Source organism: Rhinopithecus roxellana, chromosome 16 (assembly GCF_007565055.1).
Source record: "Rhinopithecus roxellana isolate Shanxi Qingling chromosome 16, ASM756505v1, whole genome shotgun sequence".
Lineage (NCBI taxonomy): Eukaryota > Metazoa > Chordata > Mammalia > Primates > Cercopithecidae > Rhinopithecus > Rhinopithecus roxellana.
The window spans coordinates 104,807,547-104,817,203 of NC_044564.1; the positions used below are offsets into that span (position 1 = coordinate 104,807,547).

The window sequence follows — 9,657 nt, forward strand, 5'->3', positions numbered from 1 at the left end:
GATTTCTATACAGATTTTAATGCTACCTGTTAGACAGAGAAGTAGTGGAAGGAGAATGGGCTTTGGATTTTGCCTTTGCCTGTGCTAGTCATGTGACCTCAGCCAGGTAAGCAAATTTCAGGCACAGGATCTGGCACATAGAAGTCTGCAATAGAAGTTGTTTAAGTGATTTTATTCACTTAAATAAACAAAAAGCTTTTTTTTTTTTTTTTTTTTTTTTTTTTAGTTGTTGTTGTTTTCAATAGGTACTTCTAGTCTTAAGCTGAGGAAATAAAGATTTAAAATTTCTTTGAGGCTTAATTTTCTCATCTCTAATTTGGGGATTCAACATTCATTTGTACTTCTCTTAAAAGTTCAAATGTTCTACTGGTATTCTTTAAACTGTTTCTGAAGCGAGAATCCCTCCGTCTGGTTTGGCTTCTGACTCCAAGACATTATACACTGTAGAGAAATTTTTCACTTATCACATAACAAACTGAGTGTTAGAGTAGGGGTTGAGCCTCTGCAGATATTCTCGAAACTGTTAGGCCACGTGAGCCCTAAACCTGCAATTTTGGTTAACCTAAAAACTGGTAGTCATGAAAGGATGATGATGATGGTGTGTGTGTGTGTGTGTGTGTGTGTGTGTGTGTGTGTGTGTGTGTGTTTGGGTGTATGGGTGTACCAGACAGTAATTGATAACCTAATTAATCTAACCATCTTAATTCCTTGTGTCACATATCTATTCAAAACCTCATAAAATCAAGTTATATAATGTCAGATTTGGAAGGTAGCCAAAGTCACAGTGGCTAAACAGTTACCTTGTGCTTGGTGTTCTTATCTAATAATAAGTCCTTTACATACAAAAGGGAGTGCCATTTTTTTTCTTCCTAACCTTTGGGCCCTTCTATATGCCTGCCTCATTAACTTTTCGATGTGTTTCTGCTGAAACTCCCCTGTCTGAAAAGGAGGTACTGCCAATCTGCTCCTCTAAAACATCAAGGCTGCTCTCCCTTCTGGAACACCCCTGTTTCTCTCTTCTCTTCCAAACCTGCCCCATTCCTTCTGTGCTTCCAGATCTGGTATAAGTTTGACATTCTTTCAGAACTCTCACTTGATTTATTTATTTCTCATTTACCTCCTCCTCCTGAGGTTACTTATAATATTCACCCTGGCCACATGATATAATTATATTCTTTATCAAATTTTCCATGTGTAGTTTTCATGTTTTTGTTATTGAATTATGAACTTTTTGATGGCACACGTGTTGTGTCATACTTTTCCCATCCTTACTTGTGTTGGAACAGGACTGTGCTCAAGTTAGGCAATCAGTAATATCATACACATATTATAGCAGTCCAGTAAAAGTTTATTCTGCTTTCATAAAATGTTTCAATAGTATTTATTTCCTGAAGTATACTGAACAGCAAGATGTGGCCCTGGAGTATGCTGGCAAACACAAAAGAATTAGGCTTTTGGTCATTTTCCAGGTTGTTAAGCCAGTCCATATAATAACACAAAAGAAAATCTATTTGGATCAGAAACATCTGGATACTCTACTAACTCACTGTAGATGAACCAATGTCTTGCTACTCAAAATGTGCCCTCATCCCAATGGTTCAACATACCCAGGGAACTTAATAGACATGAAGAATTACAGGCCTTGCCCCAGATATGCTAACATAAAATTTATATGTTAACAGTATCCTCAGGTGATTATATGCATATAAAATTTGAAAAATTGAAATTTCATCAAAGCTAAAAATTTTGGATAGTACTTTGCGAAAACAAGGTAAAATAACTTTTGGTGTTGCTGTCCAAAGCGCTGAGCTTTAAGTTTCCCTTTTTACTTATAGGCCACATTCTGTGTTTTACATATGAGAAAAGCAAATAAAGGATATTGAGAAGATTCATTTGCTTTTTGTAAAGTGCTACACACACATACACACAAATATGTTTGACTACTATTACTTTTTTTCAGGTTTACTCAAATGAATTCTCAAGATTAACTCTGAAGCCATGGAATAAAACAAATAGAGATCATGTATTGTTCTCCAAAGATTCTCCATCACATACCTGTAGAGCTGGTCTACACCATGGTCTTGTCATAGGAAATAACAAAATAGTAAGAGTGGGATGTTAGAATGAGATCAACAACTAACTTTACCTTTGAACAGATGTTAAATTGCAGGGTATGGAGCTCAATTTACTATTATCAAATGTCTTCCCTATAAAAATACACATTTTTTTTTTTCTTTTTCTTTTTTTTTTTTTTGAGATGGAGTCTCGCTCTGTCGCCCAGGCTGGAGGGCAGTGGCCAGATCTCAGCTCACTGCAACCTCCGCCTCCCAGGTTCATGCCATTCTCCTGCCTCAGCCTCCCCAGTAGCTGGGACTACAGGCGCCCGCTACCTCACCCGGCTAGTTTTTTGTATTTTTTAGTAGAGACGGGGTTTCACCGTGTTAGCCAGGATGGTCTCGATCTCCTGACCTCGTGATCCGCCGGTCTCGGCCTCCCAAAGTGCTGGGATTACAAAAAATACACATTTAACTGACTGCAAAGACACTCAGAGTTTTAGGCAGAGAAACAAATGTACATGAACATCTAACCTGCTTTAAAATTCTAAGCATTTCTATTAAACACTGGGTCAAAATTCCAGTTCTTGTTGAGTTGTCTTTTTCCTTCTTTGCAGTTCTCTTGCTGGACTTGACTAAATGAAGAAGTTAGGTTTGTCTTCTGCAATAGTCTAAGGCTTTTAGAAAATTCAACTTGGGATGTCCTCAATAATAAGAAAAGTTGTGTCTGAATTTACTTCTGATCCTAGGTAGATCTTCACGTATTAGATACGGGGCATAGAAACTCTCAGCATCCTAGTGTGGCTGCATCTAAGTACAAATACTGTTGAAGATAACTCAGTGGCAGAGCTTTAAAACAGTCTCTGTTTCACTCTACAGTAATTTTTATTCAAGTTACTTTTTGCGTTTGTTGCTTGGCTGTGAAAATATTATACAGTGGGTCTTCCTTTGGCATCCTGAAAGCTGGGGCATGGACAAGGTAAACCAGTGTGAGATAATTCATTCTTCTGGGACTCTCTGGTTACCCCAAACTTGAGATCATTTTCTTTGCTCCGATTCTAGTTATGTATGTAGTGATTCTAATTGGCAATGGTGTTCTGATCATAGCAAGCATCTTGGATTCTCGTCTTCACATGCCCATGTACTTCTTTCTGGGCAACCTCTCTTTCCTGGATATCTGCTATACAACCTTCTCCGTTCCCTCAACGTTGGTGAGCTTAATCTCAAAGGAAAGAAACATTTCCTTCTCTGGATGTGCAGTGCAGATGTTCTTTGGGTTTGCGATGGGGTCAACAGAATGTTTCCTCCTTGGCATGATGGCATTTGATCATTACGTGGCCATCTGTAACCCTCTGAGATACCCCATCATCATGAGCAAGATGGCGTATGTACTGATGGCTTCTGTATCATGGCTTTCCAGTGGAATCAATTCAATTGTGCAAACATCACTTGCCATGTGATTGCCTTTCTGTAGGAACAATATTATTAATCATTTCTTATGTGAGATCTTAGCTGTCCTAAAATTAGCTTGTGCTGATATATCTCTCAATATTGTTACCCTAGCAGTGTCAAATACTGCTTTCCTAGTTCTTCCTCTGCTCGTGATTTTTTTCTCCTATACATTCATCCTCTACACCATCTTGCAGATGAACTCAGCCACAGGAAGACGCAAGGCATTTTCTACGTGCTCAGCTCACCTGACTGTGCTGATCATATTTTATGGTACCATTTTCTTTATGTATGCAAAACCAAAGTCCCAGGGCCTCCTTGGGAAAGACAACTTGCAAGCTACAGAGGGACTTGTTTCCATGTTTTATGGGGTTGTGACCCCCATGTTAAGCCCCATAATCTATAGCTTGAGAAATAAAGATGTAAAAGCTGCTATAAAATATTTGCTGAGTAGGAAAACTATTAACCAGTAAGACCAAAGGGATATATTAGTCTTTTATGTATAATTAGCTTGCATTAGCCATTTCACAATGTATATATGATATGGTTTGGCTGTGTCCCCACCCAAATCTTGAATTGTAGCTCCCATAGTCCCCATATGTTGTGGGATTGACCTGGTGGGAGGTAATTGAATCATGGAAGTGGGTTTTTCACATACTGCTCTCATGGTGGTGAATAAATTTCATGAGAACTGATGGTTTCATTAAAAGCACAGTTCCCCTGTACCTGCTCTCTTGCCTGCCACAGTGTAAAATGTGCCTTTTCTTTGCCTTCACCACCCACTGTGATTCTGAGGCTTCCCAGCCATGTGGAACTGTGAGTCCATTAACCTGTTTTTCTTTATAAATTACCCAGTCTTGGGTATTTCTTCATAGCAGTATGAAAATGGACTAATACAGTAAATTGGTAACAGGTAGTGGGGTGCTGCTATAAGGATACCTGAATATGTGGAGGTGACTTTGGAACTAGGTAACAAGCAGAGGTTGGAACAGTTTGGAGAGCTCAGAAAAAGACAGGACAGTGTGGGAAAGTTTGGAACTTCCTAGAGACTTGTTGAATGGCTTTGACCAAAATGCTGATAGTGATATAGACAATAAAGTCCAGGCTGAGGTGGTCTCAGATGGAGATGAAGAACTTGTTGGGAACTTGAGCAAAGGTGACTCTTGTTATGCTTTAGCAAAGAGACTGGTGGCATTTTGCTTTTGCTCTAGAGATCTGTGGTACTTTGAACTTCAGAGAGATGATTTAGGGTATCTGGCAAAAGAAATTTCTAAGTAGTAAAGCATTCAAGAGGAAGCAGAGCATGAAAGTTTGGAAAATTTGCAGCCTGACAGTGTGACAGAAAAGAAAAGCTTATTTTTTGAGGAGAAATTCAAGCCTGCTACAGAAATTTGCATAAGTAATAAGGAGCCAAATGTTAATTGCCAAGACAATGGGGAAAATGTCTCCAGGGCATTTCAGAGACCTTCCTGGCAGCCCCTCCCATCACAGGGCTGGAGACCTAGGAGGAAAAAATGGTTTCCTGAGCCAGGCTCAGGGCCCCCCTGCTGTGTGCAGCCTAGAGACTTGGTGCCCTGTGTCCCAGCTGCTCCAGCCATGGCTAAAAGAGGCCAAGGTAAAGCTTGGGCCATGGCTTCAGAGGGTGCAAGACCCAAGCCTTGGCAGTTTCCACATATTATTGAGCCTGCAGGTGCACAGAAGTCAAGATTGAAGGTTTGGGAACTTCGGCCTAGATTTCAGAAGATTTATGGAAAAATCTGGATGTCCAGGCAGAAGTTTGCTGCAGGGGCAGGGCCCTCATGGAGAACCTTTGCTAGGATAGTGTGGAAGGGAAATGTGGGGATGGAGCCCCCACACAAAGTTCCCTGGGGCACAGCCTAGTTGAGCTGTGAGAAGAGGGCCACTGTCCTCCAGACTTCAGAATGGTAGATCCACCAACATTTTGCACCATGCACCTAGAAAAGCCAGCCTGTAAAAGCAGCTGAGAGGGAGGCTGTACCCTGCAAAGCCACAGGGGTGGAGCTGCCCAAGGTCATGAGAGCCCACCTCTTGCATCAGTGTGACCTGGTTGTGAGACATGGAGTCAAAGGAGATCATTTTGGAACTTCAAGGTTTAATGACTACCCTATTGGATTCGGACTTCATGGAGCCTGTAGCCCTTTGTTTTAGTCAATTTCTTCCATTTGGAATGGGCATATTCACCCAGTGCCTGTACCCCCTTTGTATCTATGAAGTAACTAACTTGCTTTTGGTTTTACAGGCTCATAGGCAGATGTCTTAGGTGACAAGATGCCTTGTCTCAGATGAGACTTTGGACCATGGACTTTTAAGTTAATGCTGAAATGAGTTAAGACTTTGGGGGACTGTTGGGAAGGCATGATTGATTTTGAAATGTGAGGACATGAGATTTGCAAGGGCCTGGGGCAGAATGATAGGGTTTGGCTGTGTCCCCACCCAAATCTCATCTTGCTCCTCCTTTGATGTCTGCCATTATTGTGGGGCCCCCCCACCATGTGGAACTGTGAGTTCATTAAACCTCTTTTTCTTTATAAATTACCCAGTCTCAGGTATTTCTTCATATAAGTATGAAAATGGACTAATACAATACTTGTATTAAAAGATCATCTTGTATACCATAAATATGTACAATTTTTGTCATTTAAAATTGAAAGAAGAAGCATAGAAATGGCATTATTGTGCAACTATTGAGGATCTTATCTGATAAAAGCAAAATTATAAGGAGAGATTTTTATTCTTTGCCCTCACTACCTTTGATCATCTAGAATCACTGAGAACAGTAATCCGCTGTTACTGAAATTCTAATAGTAAGCAGATTCGAATGGGTTCTGACCCAGATCTCATGAAGACAATAAATTCCTTCAGTTATTTTCTCTGGCAATATCCAAAATAAGTGTATCTGTTGTATTTGTGGCAACACAATAGAAAACATCAAACAAAAGCTTTGAAAATAGATGACAGGAATATAAATTCAAAACTACTTTAGTAGTATCAGCCAGGTTTATTCATGTTTTTAAAACTGTAGTTTCCTTATTTCCAAAAAGGGAGTAAATAAACCATGCTCCCAGTGTTATTGTAAAGATTCAGTAAGTTGCACAAAATACCTGACATAATGTGCCAAGTTCATTGTAGTTTCCTTTGTAGAGAACATTGAGATTGACTTTTCCTATGAGTCCCAACTGAGGAACTGAAGTAAGAACTCTAAAGTGAAGACAAAGGATACTAGCTAGCACATCTTATTTTTGTAAGCCACCGATTATTTGGGTCCATATATCTTGCATAAATCTTCCTATCATTGTCAGTCACCATACCTGCTTGCTCATTCTCTTACATATTTGTACAAAGAAAACATCAACTATGAATCCTGTGGAAGACCAGAAACACTGTTCTAATCTAAGTCAAGTAAGAAGGTACTGCAAAAAAGCCTCTTGAGGTTTTGGGTGCCTACAAAGGAAGAGAAGTTGATATCTGGCTTGGTGAATGGGGCTTGCTGAGCTTTCCCTCTTTAGGCTGTAGATAACAGAGGAACAGGTCAACAGGTCTAGAAGAGGGCTGGAGGATGAGTATTTTAGGCTGAAAATAATCAGAAGTGTTTGGGACATCAACAAGATAAAGCAGACATTTTTGAGAGAATTCCTTCTCCAAAAAGGCTGAAATTAGTGACTGGGATAAGAAAAGTATTTCATTTTACATTCCAGTGAGTTTAAACTCTTCAGTAAACCTATTACAATGCTTTTTGTTTCTTTTTCTGTGGATTCTTCTGACATGGCCAAGCACAGAACATCGTTGCTGCACATCGCCGGTCATTTTTACGGCTGGTTTTAGCCTTAATTTCCTATGTAAATTTCCTTTTTCTATTGGTTTTAGAGCCATGACATGACCCCTGACCTCCTACATGGGGGTTTATGCCCAGCCAATCCACTTCCTTGGTTTACGCTTAAGTGATCTAGTCACTGAAGTCCTGCTGCATTTTTACTATCCTACTAGGAAGCATGGGCTGTACAATAAACCTCCAGCTGTGGTTCCCTCCTTTTACTTAACTTGAATCACACTGGATGCTGGTTTTGGTTAGATTAGAAGTGTGCACCACACTCTGTGGGTAAGGCTTTTTAATTTCTGCCCATTCCCACTGGGATGAGTCCTACATGTCGTTCTGACCCTAGATTAGTTTTTTCCCAACTTTGACTTATGGCACTCAGCTTTTAGGAACATGTCAGTATGACAAGGTCCTGCTTCTGTTGTCTCTTAAGCACTTTATTATTATTTTTTTCACACGGGGAAGAGAGCCAGCATCTCATGTCTGTGTTAATATCAGATTGAATTATTTATTTATAAAAGTTGGTTCAAATGTTTTCCACTGCTCTACAAAAAGTTGGTACAATATTGTTCCAGTTTAGACAAGTTGTATTCATGTTGATGAATGCTCAGAAAATTAACAGTTTTAAAACTAATCAGTCCTCCCAGAAAATGGAGAAATCTCAAAATATTATTACACATATGAATTTGTGGCAAATAATAAATATTTTAGAAAATTTCAAAAATTGTGGAGAAGTACAAAAAAGTAAAAAAATGTTCATGATTGCTACCTCCTATAGCCAACAACTGTTAAAATTTTATTATTCTCTCACTAATTTGGAGTCATAAAATTAATCATTTTTTGTTATGTACCATGAACACCTGGAGTTACTATTTGGAAAGTATTTTTTAAATGTGTGTGCAACTTGTTAGGGTTTTACAGAATAAATTTTATAAAATTAAATTATTATGGAAATTGATATAAATTTTTAACTTCTTTTGTTAAGTTGTATCCCCTCCCCTAAATTATATCATGCTTCATTAATGATACTTTAAGGGCTTCCCGATATTTTTACATGTCTGGGGTGTGTGTGTGTGTGTGTGTGTGTATAAACATTTAATTCTGGAAAATTTCAGGTAATAAAAGAAAAATAATTATTTAAACCTCATGTGCCACTTATCTTTAATTAGGAGCTCATCGTTTTATTATTATCTGTACTTAGCTATCCCCTTTCTCCAGATTATTTTAAGCAAGTACTGGAAAAAAAATCTTTTGTTTTGAAATAATTTTAGACTTACAGGAAATTGCAAGAATCACAAAAGAATTTCCTTTAAGCCTTCACCCAGAATCTTCAGATATTAACATCTTACCACATTTACTTTATCATTTCTTTCTCTTTATATATACATGTATGTGTGTATATTATATATATTTATTTATATACAGCTATTTGAGAGTAAGGTGTAGATACTATGTCTCTTTACTCCTTAGTATTTTACTCTGTCTTCTTAGCATCAAAGACATTCTTTTACTGTAACCATAATACAATTATCATCATATAGTTACAATACTATTATTGAATTTAATGGTCAGTAAATAACAACTCTGTGCAAAATGTAGCCCACTACCTGTATTTTTGTGTCCCCCAAACTAAGAATTATGTCTACATTTTAAAACTGTTGAAAAGAATTTTCAGCCTTTTTGCGCTAGTTTCTCCCCATCTTCGTGAATTTATCTACCTTTGGTCTTTGATGTTGGTGGCCTTCGGATGGGGTCTCTGAGTGGACGTGCTATTCCTTTCTGTTTGTTAGTTTTCCTTCTAGCAGTCAGGCCCCTCTGCTGCAGGTCTGCTGGAGTTTGCTGGATGGGGAGGTCCACCCCAGACCCTGTTTGCCTGGGTATCACCAGCGGAGGCTGCAAAACAGCAAAGACTGCTTCCTGTTCTTTCCTTTGGATGCTTTGTCTCAGAGGGGCACCTGCCAGATGCCATCCAGAGCTCCCCTGTATGAGGTGTCTATCGGCCCCTGCTGGGAGGGGTCTCCCTATTAGGATACATGGGGGTCAGGGACTCACTTGAGGAGGCAGTCTGACCCTTAGCTGAGCTCAAATGCTGTGCTGGGAGATCTACTGCTCCCTTCAGAGCCGTCAGGCAGGGACGTTTAAGTCTGCTGAAGCTCCGCCTACAGCCGCCCCTTCCCCCAGGTGCTCTGTCCCAGAGAGATGGGGGTTTTATCTATAAGTTCCTGACTGGGCTGCTGCCTTATTTTAGAGATGCCCTGCCCAGAGAGGAGAAAACTAGAGAGACAGTCCGGCCATAGCAGGCTTGCTGAGCTGCGGTGG

General features: G+C 39.5%; 1 pseudogene; it reads left to right on the top strand.

Annotated features, from left to right (window-relative positions):
* Window positions 1-3,024: 3,024 nt before the first annotated feature.
* Window positions 3,025-3,976, top strand: LOC104660379 (annotated as a pseudogene).
* The last annotated feature ends 5,681 nt before the right edge of the window (window positions 3,977-9,657 follow it).